Raw genomic sequence first — 18233 nt, 5'->3', positions numbered from 1 at the left:
CTACAAATAAAAAAAAAACCTACGATATTTGAGAACTGGAGCACAGCACTATTGCAAAGCATTATTTAATTCTATAAATGAATTGAATTAAATGGATTTTGGTGGAAAAATTAAATCTTAATAATACATGTCAGGACCTCTTTTTAATGAATAGTACGTTGAGCAGACCAGAGTCAGGAACTGCTACATGAGGCCTCTGCTTTCTCATGAGAATATGTGTGTATTTTTACGTAAAGTGAGGTTGTACCACACGTACATTTACTTACGTTTTCACACCGAAACCTACAATATTGACATATTTATAGCACTGAAACTTATGTATTGACAGCAATAAAACATAAATTCCAAGTGTGAATGAATTCCCATGTATTAATTTTAAAATCGTGGCATTGTTTTGATTCTGTTGTATTCAATTGTCACATCAATACATGTTTTTATACATTTATTAAATGCAGTTTATTTGTCTACTAAGGGTGTCACGTTTTCGATTTTAAATCGTAATCGACCGAAACTAAGTCACAATCTCGAACTTCGAATTAAAAAATGGAATCGTCGATGCTGCCACGCCCCCATTTCGTGTCCGGTTGCTTGCCAAGTGGAAAAAAAACACTGCCAGTCAACCTCCTCTAACAGCCACTCAATAGATAGCATGGCAACTGCAGATGCAGGAGACCCATCATCGACAGAACTTGAACCCCTTCCTCTTTCACTGAAGTCGCTGGTGTGGAAGTATTTTGGATTTCCAGTGAGTTATGTTGACAACGTTCGCGTTGTCGACAAAAAAAACAACAGTTTGCAAGCTATGCTTATGTGCGTGTACCATACGAGTTTGTCGTCTTGTAAACGTGCACGCGGCAGATGATGTCAAACACAAAGCTCACCTCATTCATGTGCAGCAATGGATAACATGAGGCTTTTATTTATTTTTATTTATTTACGTTTATATGAAAATGTTGTACACTTCCCCATGTTAACAAACTCAAGTTTATAAATGACCAACTTATAAAAACAAATTTATAGCTGTCTTTGTAAAGAAATTCTCACTATGCAGCTTCGAGCCGCTGCTGTGACGCTGTACAAACGCTTCCATTGTGAATACTCGCGCGTCTCTGCAGCTGCAGTGACGATGTAGTTACGCTAATGCGCTGCGCACGCGACGCTCACGCTTGCAGTGTGAAACAGGCGTTAGGAGTATTCATAGCCGCAGACATGCGACCTTATGCGGTGGTGGAAAACTCCAATCCCAAGTAGAACGCATCTCACAGCTACGGTGATTATATTGCATAAAAGTCTAGTCTGAAAAATGGCATAGCAACTTGTGCTTTAAAAAAAATAAATGTAAAAATCGAGAATCGAATCGAACCGTGACCTTAGAATCGAAAATGTAATCGAATCGAGGATTTGGAGAATCGTGACACCCCTATTGTCTACTCAATATGAAATAACATTTATTTTCGTGACTTGTGCTGCAAACTCGTTTCGGTGGATTACATAATGCTAAAGGATTAGTTCACTTTCAAATGAAAATGAGCCCATGCTGCTACATGCTACAAACGCAATCGGAGAAATGATTAGTTGAATGGAAAAATGAAAACAATGTAATTTATTACTCACCCTCATGTCATTCTACACCCATAAGACTTTCGTTCATCTTCGGAAAACAAATTAAGATATTGTTGATTAAACCCGATGGCTCAGTGAGGCCTCTATTGAGAGCAAAGCTATTGAAACTCTCAGGGTCCATAAAGGTATGAAAAACATATTTGAAACAGTTCATGTAAGTTCAGTGGTTCTATCTTAATATTATAAAGCGACAAGAATACTTTTTGTGTTGCAAAAAAAACTAAATAATGATTTTACAAAAATATCTATATGGGCCGATTTCAAAACACTGCTTCGGAGCTTTGCGAATCAAATCAGTGAATCCAAAGTCACATGATTTCAGCAGTTTGGCCGTTTGATAGGAGATCTGAATCACTAATTCGAAACAAAAGATTAGTAAAGCTCAGAAGCTTCATGAAGCCGTGTTTTGAAATCGGCCCATCACTAGATATTGTTGAAAATTCTTTTTCTTTTTTTCTTTTTCTTTTTTTTTGGTGCACAAAAAGTATTCTTGTCACTTTATAATATTAAGATAGAACCACTGAACTCACATTAACTGTTTCAAATATGTTTTGAGCACCCTTATGGATCTTGAGAGTTTGAATGGCTTTGCTCTCAATAGAGGTCTCATTGAGCCATCGGATTTCATCAACAATATCTGAATTTGTGTTCCGAAGATGAACGAAGGCCTTACGGGTGTAGAACGACATGAGGGTGAGTAATAAATGACATTATTTTAATTTTTGGGTGAACTAACCCTTTAATAAATATCCAGATCCATCCGAGCTTTATAATGACAGTGTTACCAAACGAGTATGAGCTGAAGAAACTCTCCCCATCTACATCCATCCATCATAAACATATTCCACACGGCTTTTACTTCGTAACTTGTTAAATATGGATTTTTACACAAAAGCATCACTCTGCTTCAGAAGGCCTTTATTAACCCTCCGGAGCTGTGAGGAATATGTTTATGATGAATGGATGTGGATAGAGAGACACTCTCTTCAGCTCATACTCGTTTGGTAAGGCATACTGCCATTATAAAGCGCGGATGCATCAGGATATTTATTAATGTTTCTCCGATTGTCTTTGTCAGAAAGAAGAAAGTCATATACACCTAGGATGGCTTGGGGGTGAGTAAAGCTTGGGGATAACACTAGTTATCTATGAAAACTGAGACTTATAAGAAATAAAATAAAGTTTACATGATTCTTATGAATGCTGAGATTATATCATAGTTTATATCATTCACTAATAAAAATCACAAGTGAGTCTTCCATGCAATGAAGCCAGAGGACTTTCACTGTCAGAATTACAGATAGACCTAAACTGACTCATCTCCGAAGATAAGTGATTTGATTGCCTGTCATCTAATCGTGACTCATTTATATTTTTACCTCAGTTTAGAACTAGGACAACACAAACCTCAAGGAAGGCTGAAGAAAGCCTGTCAGTGGACTGTTCTGTGCTTTTCCAAGAGACCTTGTCTGCTTATTATTATTATTATTATTATATTATACAACTTATATTATTATGTTTTTACTATTCACTGCTCACTATTTTATTTGCTATTTTTATTTTATTGACTGTATTATTTTACAATTTATTATATACTATCTGGTATTTTATTCATAGTTATTATTACTACTACAGTATACTATAGTTTGCTGTTTTTATACTCAGTTGTATTTTTAGGTTATTTATAATATATGCTAATAATAATAATATGCTATAGAATAAAACCGCAAAAAATAAAACCACAGGATGCCACATACTGTATATTGAACTGTTACATCTGACCTTATATTACACTTATATTTCATACAATATATATTGTACTGTAATTGTACTCAAAAATGTTCTACCACTGTATGTCAAATGGTTTACTGGATCTATTTAGGATTGTCTTATAATAACTGTCTTATAATATTTAGTACAATTAATGTCCACTTAGAGTGAGCCATAGGATAAGAAATCTTTTAAGCCCAGTCTTTTTATATCTTGTTGCAATCCATTTGCATCAAAATAAATAAACATTTAGTACATTAACTATGGTGAACTGACATTAAATCTATAGGCCTATAGATAATTGAATTTTTAACTTTCTTTAGACCCTGATCAAGTTGCCAGACACAGTTAAATATACTGCTGTCCAAATAAAATGGAGACAATTTTATGTCTTTTTTACTATAATATAAAATGTCTATAAAGACATTTATTTTTGTGTTATGAATAATAAAACAAACATTTGTGTGTTAAACTGCAAGCATAAGGTTAGGAGGCAACACGTATATAAATAAATTATAAAAATGAAAAGGGCCTTAAGATAAATGCTTCAGATTAATACGGTTTTGAGATGCAAATTATCTTCATATATTTATTTGAAATTGTCCTGGAACATCCTGTGATGTGATTCAAGAGGAAAAGCTAAAAGCACGAGGGAAAAAGCTAAAATGCTGTTGCTGAAGACAGGAAAAAGCCATTTCCACAATTAAAATCGATGTGCACATTTCATATTACGTTAGGACCATCTCCACAATTATTAACCTTGGAAAATAAACCAAGTCTATGCTAGAGAAACACAAGTTTTCGCAATTCCTTATGACAATGAATAATTTTCAAGTAAAAACTAGCGAGATTCTGAGTAATTGGAGACGAAACCTTTTTTGTACTCCACGCAGATCATAAACGTTGAAATTAGTTGAGAAATGTCAACTTTATTGCACTTTTTGTTACTTGCATTTGTTTAATGAGGAGTCTTGCCCCGCACAATATGGCAGACCCGTTGACGTATCGCAGCAACAGTCCAACGTGGCCAATAGGGCGTCTGTGTATTTATTATGCTGTCACCTACTTCGTCACAGATTCCGTGTTTCTGTGGATTGACATTTGAAATGAGCACGCACCTTCACAGACAGAAGCAGGATTCATATTTAATATCCTATCCAAACTTACAAAAATGTACGTTTTGTGTCTTTTGAAAGTTACGTATTAATGTCTACGTATTAACAATGAGACCAGGCTGGCTTTATTTAAGTTGAGAAAGAGGCCCATATGCCTCACCATGATCCTCCCATCGTTTTCCTTATAGAAATCCTTGGATTCAAACTAGCACATTAGGCAGATGCTGTAAGCAAGAATTTCTTAAAGGGGTTACGTTTCGTCCCAGCTGTAGCTTATCCAGTTCTTTAATAAAGCACAGCGACAGGCCAATTCATCGCAGTGTCTCAGGAGGCTACACCTCATCATAAGAAATGGAGCACATGGCGTACCTCATTTACTTGCCCGTCTATTGTAGGTTACATGCCCGGCTCATCTAATAATATACCTCTTGGTTGTTTTTCAGCCCGCATTTAAATGAAGTCACTCTTTTCTGATTTGCCTTGCTACTGAAAACACAGCTCTGCACTGGTTAGAGTAGCAGTTTTGCAGAAGTGGTAAGTTTTGGTTACATATGTTTTGAGTATGTCTGTTTTTGAAGGAGAGTTGTGTGACTCTTCACAAGAGGGGGAGGGTATGTAGGCTGCGCGTCTGTGTTTGTCTGTTTGTTGAGTGGCGCCCACACACATCTCTCGCTCGCATACCGCCTCTTTCGTTAACTTCTGTGGCTTTTATGTGGCTCGCGTTCTTCTGAGGTATCCTGTTTACTTTGCTAACTGCTGGATGAACATCTATTGACTGAATCATAACTCGCACCTTGTCTGCTTTACGCTGTGCTCTGAAAATTATACCACACCTTTTCTATGTTTCTGCTTTAGAAAAAAAAAAAAAAAACAACATTTCCATTGCGTAACAAACATGTAATCTGTGGTATGTTTGTAGATTTTGAAGTTAGACAATGCTTTACTTGGAATCGTTTTTTTTTTTTTTTCCCAAAAAGACTATCAAAAGTTTGTATTTCTATTATGGTGATCGTTTATTAGTTTTAAGTGAGATGAATAAAAGGAGTCTGCACAGCATCTGCTGAGCATATTCATATGTTTGACATCTGATTTAATATCTGCTTATAGATATATCTGACATTCAATTACAATCAAAAGTCTCAGGTTTTTTTAATCATAGTTGGAATTTGTGTCTGTTCTACAACAAACATAATTTTTACTTCTAAGTAGGAGAGTCAGTTGATTCAAAATGTTAAAATTAAATTTTATAGCATTAATCGCATGATATGCTGATAATTAATCTAATCAGCAACAATTAATTGCAATATCAATATATGTTTGCAGAGAAAATATCAATTGATGTAATTGTGAATTAACTGATCTTCCAAAAAGTAACTTTAAAAGTAATCTTTTATTAATGTATAATTGAACCTAAGTCAACAGCAATTAATTTTGCAGTGAAGTTTGTTAGTATGTCCAAAGTAGACGTGTTCACACAGGACGTGTTCTTGCTTCCGGTCTATGCAATTTTTTTTTTTTTTTTTATATATATAAATGTTATTCATATGTACATGTGACTGACATCTTTGGTTATTGCATCACTGTTGTTTTTCAGCATCAGGATCTCTGTTTTTATATACACTGCATTAAGTTAGAAGTACTTCAACTTTTAAAAACATGCTTTTAGACACCTGTTATCTGTTGCATTATGTTACTGGACGTCTACCATTTTTTCTAATGCTAGAACATGTAAATTGCGAAAATATACTTTAAGCTTGAATTGCTCTGATGGTAGGACCATTTCTGATTAGGGAATATATGTATAGACTACTGTTCAAAATTTTGATTTTTTTTTTGTAGAAATGTATACTTTTATTCAGATAGGACACATTCAATTGATCAAAAGAGAAATTAAAGACATAATGTTACAAAAGGTTTCTATTTCAAATAAATTATGTTCTTTTGAGCTTTCTGTTCATCACAGAATCACAGTTTACACAAAAATATTGAGCAGAACAACCAGTTCAACATTAATGATAATAAGAAAGGATTTATTGCAAATCAACATATTGGAATGGTTCCTGAAGGATCATGTAAAAGTTACTTTTTAAAAATATATTAAAATAGAAAATGGTTAAATCGGTTATATTAAATTGTAAAGATGTTTCACAATGTTGCTTTTCTCCCCTGTGTTTTGAATCAAATAAATGCAGCCTTGGTGAGCATAAGAGACCTATTTCAAAAACATTTAAATCATTTTATCAATCTCAAAATATTGAAACGGAAATTTGTTTGTGTATATTTGTTGAATCATTCTAAAATAGTGCTTAAAGCCTCGAAATATGAAGTATATGAAATATAATCGAAATATCTGCTGTAGTAACTGTTCTCTATTCTATTCTTGCAAGCTAGTTGAAAAGTTATTTGCTTTCTGAAGCTGGGTGGGTAACAATGCAAGTCTCTATTGCGGCAGTAAGTGTGGAACAATCGCACGCAGGAGGGATGTTGTGAAAATGCTGACCTGATATCACACCCCCAGACAATTGCAGTTGCTCAACCCCCCCACTCTCTTTCAGTCTTTCTTTCATTGTGCTGTGGAGCAATGTTTAAGCCTTTTGGCATTGCCTGCCCTGATGATTTTCCACACAGGCACGTGCCACGAGGTCAGTGGCTTTATAGTGGGCTTTGATGAAGTTACAGTTCAGCTGCTCAGTAAGTCACTGAGCTCATGGCGCCTTCCCCCCGGAAGTCTGGCCAGTGAATCGCCCCCCTTCCCTGCATTCCTCATGTGCCCTCAGTATGCATACATACCTCACTCTGTCCCCCAGTCTAGCCCTAACCCAGCAACTTCAGCTGACCATCACAGACCATTATCTGTACTTACAAATGAGACTTTTCCAGCACATTTAAAGTTGACATGAAATGAAAATTCACCTTGTCTATTTTCTTAATGCATGTTATTGATCATAAACAAGCCAGCCATTATTTTTGGCTGTATATATACAGGGCTTTTCCAACAGTGGTTTTACAGTGGTTTTCCAAAGTTACTAGCCACTCAGCATTTTCTCTGGCCAAAGGGTATATAGGTATATAGGCTGCTGTCACTTTAAGACCTGACACTCAGATCCATTGTACTGTTACACATGCTTTTTCTTTATCAACTGTTTGTTCACCTAAAACATAACTGACTGTGCCAATAATGGCATTTTGACGTTCCTCATGCCCTGCCCACAACCGCTGACTGACAGCCCTGCATTACTATAGTTCTCAACCACTTGGACGCTATCCGCCATTTTCTCTGTGCTTGAGCAGCTGTGGTGTTCAAGCTGCATTCAAGTAAGAAATGTCCTTATTAAAGCTACTTAAGTTAATTAAATCAAGAGCAGTGAGTGACTTTCTGTTTTTTGTTGTTTGATTCATATTAACAGCATATATACCAGTAGGTACTGTATATTATGCTGCTTTCACTTTAATACACAGATCTAAATGCATTTTTTTTTTTTACTCGCTGTATACGTTCACAGACATAACCGACTGTGTTTATGTGATCTTTGATATAGATGATCATCAAAAACAACAGATATCATGTTTTAGTTTTTATTAGAGAATGCATGAGCTATTGGCCCCGCCCTCTGGGGTGGGGAGCAGCAGCTCATTTGCATTTAAAGAGACACACAAAAACAGCTTGTTTTTCTCTCTCATTTAAAAATTGAAATTTTCAACATGGTATAATAAATGATCTGTAGGGCATTTTGAGCTAAAACTTCACAGACACACTCTGGGGACACCTTAGACTTATATTAAATCTTGTAAAAAAGGGCATAATAGGTGTCCTTTAAGCCCAATAAGCAGCAAAAAAGTAAAATTATGCACAATATGCGCAATCCTACAAATTAAAGCCATGTAACACCAACAAGATTCATCTGGAGCAAATGAAACAAGTGAGTGAGGGGAGGCGGGATAGATGAGAGACAGAGAAAGCTCAGCTGGTATTGTTTATCTATTTATCTATTCAATATGTATTGTAAAATCAATATTTTAACACTTAGTTCATTTTTAAAAAGGCATCTTGAATAGACAACAATTAAAAAAATGTATATATTATATATGAAATTCAACCCGCCAAAGTGGCTAGTAGGAGTGATTGTTTTCAGCACTCCACTGCTGAAACTTTTAAATATCATAACTCTTTATTCTGCTGAAACCCCAGACTTCTCTCTTGTGACATATGGCAGACTCTTATCATTTCATCCACATAAACCCTGCCCCTTTTTTATAATCGACTACAAGCTCACATGTTAGCTGTTAGCTATTTACTGTTGGAGTTAAGACAAACTGTGATGGATGAGAAGGCTGCAATGCCATGGCTTCCTGAAATTCATTTATGTTGTCGGAGTAGACAGGAACTGAGGATTTTAGAAATCCAGGCTCAGTGATTCTAATAATCCAATTTCCTGTAACCAGCCAAAGGCCTTTGTAGAGCAACAATTGAGGACTTTTCATAATATATTTTGTGTAATCATTTAATATTATAGGTATTTGTGCAATCAGTCCTGCTGCTTATTTAAAGCACACATCTTCCAGTTCAAAATGTCATCCATATCCAACTGATCTGTATCACTGTACTGCAGGAGATCTTCCCAGTCTGCTGAATCTTGGGGTCCAGTCCACTTGGGCAGCCCAGTTGTCGGCGAGCGAGACAGGTTCAGTTTAGACCGCGCAGCTGTTGCAGGGCTGTCGCATAGAAAGAAGGGGGATGTAGAGCTCCTCGACAGGTGACGGACGTGTGTCTCACAGCCTGCTTTCACGACCCGGAGAACATATGGCCCTCTAGAACCACTTGGCCTCTGAGGACACATGTCAAGTGGGTCTGATAAACGTTTGGCATAACCATCCAAAGCATTTGATATTTTTGTTTTGCAGGACTTGACCCCAGATTGCACTCAAATATCTCTGGTTGTGGTAACCTCTAATCTTCAGCAACCAAAACATTCTTTCAGGATTAGGATCTAATTCCTCTGTCAGAATAGAGTGATGTTTTTTACGAAGGAGGAGCGTTTTGATTTAGGGTGATCCGTCGCCCCGGGTGTAAAAATGGTGTCTGGTTAAGAATTGTACTGCTCTCTCCTCTCTTTCTTAAGAAGGAGGGCTCATGAGGACAGTTGGTACGTAGTGCCATTAGTTCTTATTTATTAGCAGCAGTCTGGTGCTTTAATAGCATTTCTGTTCTCTGTGTGTTGGGAGACCGCTGGCCTAAAACGGTAATGGTGCTGTATTTCTGTCAGGCTGCCAGGCAAAGATCTCATTCTGTTAGTCTTTCTGGAACAACACAAGCCTCTCTTTAACTTCCAAAATACTGTAATATTACGTTGCCAGAAAGCTGTGTGAAGGTTTTTTTTTTATATATATATAAGAAAATTCCTGTCCTTAGAAAGCCACGGTGGCAGCGGAATTCTGACCGTGTGGGTGGTTAACGTCGAGCAACTATAAAAGAAGGCTGTTTGATTAGACAAGGGTCGAGAGGGTAGCGGCTTTCGGCCCTCTTGTGCTGCTGATAGCCGTTTTTGACACGTCTGGCTCATTCCACATTCCAAGCATTTAATGACTGCAGTATGCTAACACATGACTTCATCCAACTCCATGTCATGTACTTCCTGGAATCTGAAGAGGTCAGGTAATTAGTGCTGCTGGCCAAGGCGAGTATCACTATTAGTGTTGCTCATACTTAAAGGGATAGTTCACCCAAAAATGAAAATTTGATGTTTATCTGCTTATCCCCAGGGCATCCAAGATGTAAATGCCTTTTTTTCTTCAATCGAACGCAAATTATGATTTTTAACTGCAACCGCTGCCGTCTGTCAGTCAAATAATAGCAGTGATTGGGAACTTGAACAATAAGAGTCGAAAAAACTTCCATAGACAAATCCAAATTAAACCCTGTGGCTCGTGACGACACATTGATGTCCTAAGACACGAAACGATCGGTTTGTGCGAGAAACCAAACAGTATTTATATAATTTTTTACCTCTAATACACCACTATGTCCAACTTCGTTCAACTTCCGGCTAGTGAGGTCTGATAACGGAAGTGATGTCTCTCTCTCATTGAAGTATATGGGCGAGACATCACTTCCGTCAACAGAACGCGTTTTTTGACCTCACTAACAGGAAGCTGAACGAAGTTGGACATAGTGGTGTATTAGAGGTAAAAATTATATAAATAATGTTCGGTTTCTCGCACAAACCGATCGTTTCGTCTCTTGGGACATTAATGTGTCGTCACGATCCGCAGGTTTTAATTTTGATTTGTCTAAGCAAGTTTTATTTACTGTTATAGTTGAAGTTCCCATCCACTGCTATTATTTGACTGACAGAGGGCAGCGGTTCCAGTTAAAAATCATAATTTGCTTTCGACTGAAGAAAAAAAGTCACCTACATCTTGGATGCCCTTAGCCTGGTAATACCAGACTCTGCTACTTCACTTTGCTTCGTAGACAGAGTCTGGAATGGCATAATAGAGAAGTGTTTTCTCTCTCGCCAGGGGGCGCTTGTCTGAAGTTTAAAATCATTGGTTACCCGTAAGCCAATCAGATACGTTTAGTTATGACGTATGTTATGTGCCTGTACAGCCGCATCGAAGCACAGACATCATGCATCGAACTCAAATCTATGATTGAACTTCCACTGTAAACCTGTTGTAAACACATGATAAAACAAATGTTTATCAAACACTCTTCTTGTTCTGGCTTCAGTTTGAAAAAGAGTTGAATGTTCTCCATAACAGAGCGAATTGCATCCCGTGTCTCGTTTCCCATTTCCGCAGTCGTTCCGGTTTTCGATTTCTCTAACCTACAATGTAAAACTCGGCGCTTAGCATCTACGTCACGGCTCTCAGCCCGCCCTCTGTTCGTTGATTGGCCCGGCTGTTTCCAGACCAGTGGTAAACAGAAAGCTCTGACGCTGTCTCAGACTGAGTACAGAAGCGAAATGAAATTGAGCGGAAGTAGGAAGTCTGACGTAGTCAGGCTAGGATGCCCTGGGGGTAAGCAGATAAACATCAAATTTTCTTTTTTGGTTGAACTATCCCTTTAAGAAGTAAGAATTTGAACAAACTCTTAATCCAAAGGATTAGATTTTGGCGCGTAACTCATCCTATACTGTTTGTGCTACAGACGTAAATGTACGTGAATTCCACCGTAGACCATAAAATGTGTCCGGAAATTCAAAAGATTACATTAAAGAGATATTTTACCCAAATCTTCTTAGTTTTTATACATTGACTTTTATCTGCAGAACACAAACAGAGAAAATTTGGTGAATATCTGGTTGGGTGAATTCAATAAAATGAATTCTCCAAGTGCTTTGATTGGTTTTGGTGATTGTTTAAGAAATTTTACATTGCAGTAGGGGTACCAACTAGGGTTGTAATATTATGAGATTTCCACGGTATGATAACCGTCCCAGCAAATATCACGGTTTCACGGTTCATTAAACAATCAATTATTATTTTTATCAACAGTTAAAATGACCAATAAATTAATGAAAATGTTTGTTTTGTCTATTCAAATTTCAATAATCAAAAACAATCAAGTAAAGTTAATAAATGATTATGGATTAGTTGAACAACTTTTATTTAATAATTTATTAAAATTCAGAAATTCTGGTTTGACTTAATTCTTCTGGCTTTTATTATTTAACACAAATATATTATCAAAAATAATGGTAATGAAATTAACTTTTTATCCTTTTAAGTTTTGGCAAAGTGCTGCACAACAGAGATTTTAAAATTATATTCCTTAAATAATATTTAAATAAATTGCATTATTATTATTATTTTGAGAAGTACATTCTATTTAACAATTATAATATATTTCTGTCAATTTAAAAACCAGACTTTTATGTTGACGGGATGTAGTGAAAAGCTTTGAGTTTTAGTGTATTTGGCAATGGTTTTTCTCAAATAAAATTATGAAATGCTCATTAAGACCATGTCGTGATTTGATATATTGTACAGCTCTGCTTTCATTTTATTCATCAATCCATCAAATCACGCATCTTTACATGACATAGCTGCGTTATACTGTACATTTCATTTTTATGACTGGATCCCGAGATTCCCTCTCCATAACGCACATCATACATCTTAAGTTATAAACATAACATACCTGCATCTGCACGGATGGTGTTCTCGAATATAGGTGAATATGTTCAATGTGTTTCCTCCTTTTGCAGGTACTTTGTGTCCACATTTTTTGCAAACCGGATATCTACACTCGAGGATAACCCCGTGTTTGTTTTTTTATATCCAAAGTATTCCCATACTGCAAATTGTAACTTATTTTTCAACGGGGGTTATAGATTAGAGATAGCAATTTCTGTCTCTGACATTGTCTCTGCTGTATGTGTGTGGATGAAGCAAGTTTAGAGTCTAGTGAGGTGGAAAGTTGTTGTCTATGCGCAGGTGAGATTCTGCATCTTATTTTTCTTTTCAATAGCGTAAATAACCAAATGTACACAATATGATTATCGTACTTGTTCATACCGTTATATACCGTCATACCGGTATATCACTACAACCCTGGTACCAACCATTGCTCTCCTGTGCACATTCGCAAGCCCACATGTTAATGCGAGATACAGAAATGTGGCACCATTTATAACAGAGAAGAAAGTACATCATTGTTTTTAATAGGGCTCAATACTGCTTTTTCAAGACCAATACCGCAATCTTGAATATCTGCCGATACCGATGCCAGTTTGAAACCAGTACTGTTTTCATCATCAGTTTAAAATAACTATGAAATATCAGACACTTTTTTGGGCCAAGACGTGGCAATTCATTCGTCTTGACTCTAACAGTGCATGGGTACTCGATAGCTATCGAGGGCACATCGGTTGTACATTCGTTATTGTGGTGCATTAAGAGATTGAATGAGCGCACTCGATAATGTCGGACATAGAACCAGAGCCAGTAATAAACCTCCTATCAACCAACAAGAACACCTTAGCAAACACATAGCAACACATTAAAGACAGACAATAGTAGCAACTAGGGCTGCACGATATATCGCATGAGATTGTCACGCGCATTTCATCAATAAAGCCGGTTCCCTGATTACCGCTAAATCGCCATCACCTGCTTTCAAATGGAGTGGCATTTAATAGACAGAGCCGTAGATCACTGAAAAGCCACGCAATATCGCGTTCATATCGCAGATGAATCGCCTTCGATAATGAACGTGATATTGCGTGGCTTTTCAGTGAACTACGGCTCTGTCTATTAAATGCCACTCCATTTGAAAGCAGGTGATGGCGATTTAGCGGTAATCAGGGAACCGGCTTTACTGACGATATGCACGTGACAATCTCATGCGATTATATATCGTGCAGCCCTAGTAGCAACAACATAGCAATGCTCTGGCAACCAGCCAAAAACACCTTATCATTGTGTTGACGAGTCAAGTCACATTAAAAAGTCAACTTTCTGTTTGTGAACATTTCAGTATTGGTTTACTTGTGAGGAGTATCTTGAATCTAACTTGAAAGCCTCTGTGGCTTTTCTTCTATTCTGAAGACATCACATGGAAATTAATAGATGTATTGGATCACTCAAGCATAGGATATCTTTACTACATTAGTGGAGTCACCAACTTACATGTGATGAATGAGGTCAAATAGTTAATTTTAACCATGGTCCATGACTGATTGGTTTCCTTGGCCAGCCAAGTGACAGCAACTGTAGCATACTCTTTACACTTTATCTTGCTGTGCCACTAAAAAGAGAATACCATAGTCCCTGCATTTAGGGACTGAAGCCAACCGAAACAGAAAGTCTGTTTTTCTCTTTGCAACAACAAAATCAGAGGCCACAGTGGCAGCCTAGCAACATTAGTGGCTAAACTCTGGTGCTGGAGCTCACAGGGAGATGAGTGTTGCTGTGCTTCTACTTATTTTGGTGTGGTTTAAAACAAAGCCAACCATGCTGGTGACAAGGAAGTGTGTTACACAACTGGAAACCAGTTCCTCAAATTGCAGTAATATATAGGCCATGACGTAGAGGGGTCAGTCGTGGATTAAAAGCCAGGTGCGTAAAAAAAGCTCTTTGAGTGTGTTGAGTGGGGCGGTTACTAGTCGTGTCTCTTTTAGGACCCCCCGGAGAGTTCAAACAGAGCATTTAGACCATGCTGTTCTTTTGCCGCACGATTGAAGCCCTGAAACTATCGGTTAGCTCTCTGTCTCTGTTCTTTTAAACTCTGCAGGGATGCTCCTCATGTTGGCAAGGCCATCAACAGACTTCATTGAACTAGTTCAGGTTTATGAAGCTCTTCTTCAAAAACACAGGTTCACAGATGTCCTCACTACACAGACATCTATGATGGTTTGGACTTGCCCAATGTTGTTTATGTGGCTTTGCGTGACTTTAATGTGAGTTTTTACTTTATAACAGGGCACCTGTAGATTCCTTCACCCACAGATGGAGGTTTTGATGCCTGATCAGCTGCTCTGCAGAGTTTCCAGGGGTTTCAGATGATTTGCTCAGACCACTGCTGGGAATGATCAATAACCCTGCTAGAATCCTTGATTACTTGCGGAAATAAAGAGTCATGTGTCTTCTTATTCGTTCTGTTGGTTCAACTTTCAGCCTCCAGCTGCAGTTCATGTGATGAAAAAATGCATGGAAATGCATTTGCTCATCTGAAACACATGATGTCAACAGGAAGTTTACTGTGTCCCACAGTTGATTAGTTACAGAAGATGCAAGCAGTGAGAATTCAGTTCCTGAAGTTGAATTGATGTACCAAAGAGGATGCATATTTGAAATCAAATCTGAACCAGTTCATTATCTGAAACACATGATGTCAACAGGAAGTTTACTGTTCCTCAGGTTTCCCAATTAATATGTTACAGAAGATGCTGAATTTGTGAATTCAAATTAAATTTCAATTCAGGTAGCTAACAGGATGCAGGATGCAAGGAAGTAGAAATACAGTTGATCGAAATTCAAGAAATTCATACGACTGTTATTTCTATCCAGCAAAGCAACGTTTATTGGAAAAAGTTGAATGTTGGTTCCACAAAGTTTAAAAATAGCTTAAAATGTAGTCTTGATGAAGAACTTTGCGACTGTTAAATGTATGTTCTATATGTTCTGTAAGTATGTATATGTAGTATACATGCAGTCTGGACATACAACATCTGTTTTGTCTCTTCTCCCGCCATTCACAACTCCTCTCCTGGGGCCTCTTGGTATAGTGAAGTGTCCATCAGATGTCCACTTTGGGTTCTTTGGGGAAGTAGTTGGTCATCAGTGTTCCTTTTTCGGGGGGGGGGGGGGTTCTGCATAATTTATACTGGGGAAGTAGGCATGCTCAGAAGCAGGGCATGTGTTGATTGAATTTCTTTGAATTTTAATTTTGTGAATTCTTCTTTCGGTCATTTCAATTCAAATTTCAATTCAACTTCCTGTGGTGTGTGGCCAATTCAGGTTACAACTGAATTTAAAGGCAGCCCGATCTGATTCTTTGTGCAACTCTGATCATTTAACCTTCACTTTATGATACACTACATCATTATTGAGAACATTTACCAGAAACATTACGATCCCCTGCGTTCTTTCAACAATTACTCCCTATACACTCCTTGTTCTTGTTCATATTGTTATTATTGAATGAACCTTTTGGCTGTTGCATGAGCTCATGGGAAAAATAGGCGTTTCCCCAGGAAATGGAGGCTCTTTTGTGTGCTAGTCAGTCTGTACTGCAGGGAAATTCAGGCCCTGAACTCACAGTGTGGACACCACGCAGTCCATCTGCTTCATCTTAACATTCTCATCACAGCTATTTGCCCGTGATTACTGACAGCTGCCAAATGGCCATGCTTGTCCACTAGCTCATGTGGAGGTCAGCTGTGCGAAGACCTATGAATGTCGAGAGGTCGTCATGGTAAAAGTTGAATAAGGAGATTGTTGGTTACAGGTTGCTCAGCATGATTGATATGCTTGACTGGTTTACAGGAGAGCGCTACAAGCATGGCCTAAGGGTCAATGGCTTCAGGTAATCATTCAAAAATTCAGCGTAACTGCAATGTGTCACATGTCCCTGACCTCCCTGTCTTTACTGTCCTATTTTTCATCATGATTATCTACAAGACAAGGGCTCTTCTTGTAGCAGATGGTCTCAGACTGTAAGCTGGCACTGTTTGCAGTGGTCAGCTACTGTGATGAACTCATTCCTGGATGAATATGTCTCTTCTTCTCTCATTGTGTCCTGGAGCCCATAAAAAATTAATTTTAACCTTTCCAGAAGTAGCTCCGTCTCATGAGAGCACGTATCCTAAATGTAATGAGCTGTGTTGAATGGTAAACTAGATGAAAATCCTGCGTTGATGTGTAATTTAGCAGAAAAGTTGATGCAGTGGAGGAACACAGCCATATTCTCTCCTTTTACTGTGCTATATATATATAATAATGTAACAGTTCTTAGATATGGGAAGAAGGCGGGAACCGGCGAACGTTCAACAAAACTTTAATTCAAAATAAACAAATACAAAACAAAAGTAATGCCGGCAGACCCTCGCAGACGTCTGCCGGCCACACAAACATAAAACATAAAATAAAGTCCAGGCCTGGTCCTCTCTCGTCCTTCACTGTCGTCGCTCCTCCTTTTATGCTTCCGGAGCTCCTCCGTGAGAGACTCAAGGCTGGTGCGCCTCGCAGGTGGAGCTCATTATCTCTCACGTCACCTGCCTCGCGCTGTTCCCTCACGGCTCTCGCCCGCCCTGCTCGTCACAATATATATAATATATATATATATATATATATAATATATATATAATTTGTTATAATTTTTTAAACAAAGTAGTGTATATGGAATATTTGTTGGTTACTGACCATTATATGCAAATTATCATCTTATTGTTATCAAAAATTTCATTGCTGGTGCTTTTCTTCAAGTTTGTCTTGAGTGATTGTAAACAGCTGAGATAAAATATCTAAAATGTATGTAAAAATTTGAGTCTGTTTCACCCATTCACAATATTCCAAGTCTTCAGAGGCCATACATTGTGTTTGTCATATTTTCTACTTAGTGTATATATATATATATATATATATAATATAGGGGCACTTTAGATGGATGAATATAAAAGAAAGTGGGTGCTTCTGTTTAAGACCTGGCATGATGCCTTCGAGGTGGATGTGATTTGGCTGCACAACGAAAGCCTGGCTTTAATTAAAGCAGCAGCACTCAGAGTAGGATCTCCTTGAATCTAACTCTGAGCCATATACCTCTCTCTTCTTAATACACCCCCCCTTACTCTACATACTCATATATACATGCACGCAGTAAGAAAAAAAAGGGGTATAAGTGTGATGGATTTGCTTCATTTCTGCTATAGCTCAAAGCCCCTTTAGCCATGTCAGTGTGCATAGCATTTATTTGAGATGGAAATATATTGTAACAATGTAAGTCTTTACTATCACTTTTGATCACTTTAATGTGTCCTTGCTTAATAAACGGTTAAAGGGTTAGTTCACCCAAAAATCAAATTTGTCATTAATTACCCTCATGTCGTTCCAAACCCATAAGACAACGATAAGACTCATCTTCAGAACACAAATTAAGACATTTTAAATGAAATCTGAGTTTTTTTTATCCCCAATAGAAAGCAACATAATTACCACATTCAAAGGTAAAGACAAGTAGTAACGACATCATTAAAATAGTCAACTTGACTACATTGGTTCAAC

At 37.6% G+C, this 18233-nt stretch overlaps 1 protein-coding gene across 3 annotated transcripts in view; it reads left to right on the top strand.

The window, feature by feature from the left end:
* The window catches only part of rras2 (RAS related 2), a 52816-nt gene that overhangs the window by 12835 nt on the left and 21748 nt on the right, over positions 1-18233 (top strand). Inside the window, exon 2 of one of the 3 annotated variants that reach the window (XM_067400883.1) lies at positions 4952-5042. The exons of the other annotated variants lie outside the window; for them this stretch is intronic. The gene's annotated coding sequence lies outside the window, so the exon portion shown is untranslated. The remainder of the gene's footprint in view (positions 1-4951; positions 5043-18233) is intronic. 3 annotated transcript variants of the gene reach the window in all.

This window comes from Chanodichthys erythropterus, chromosome 11, assembly GCF_024489055.1.
Source record: "Chanodichthys erythropterus isolate Z2021 chromosome 11, ASM2448905v1, whole genome shotgun sequence".
In the NCBI taxonomy this organism is placed as follows: Eukaryota; Metazoa; Chordata; class Actinopteri; order Cypriniformes; family Xenocyprididae; genus Chanodichthys; species Chanodichthys erythropterus.
Note: the sequence above shows the minus strand (reverse complement) of the source record. Positions and strands in the feature narration are given on the sequence as shown.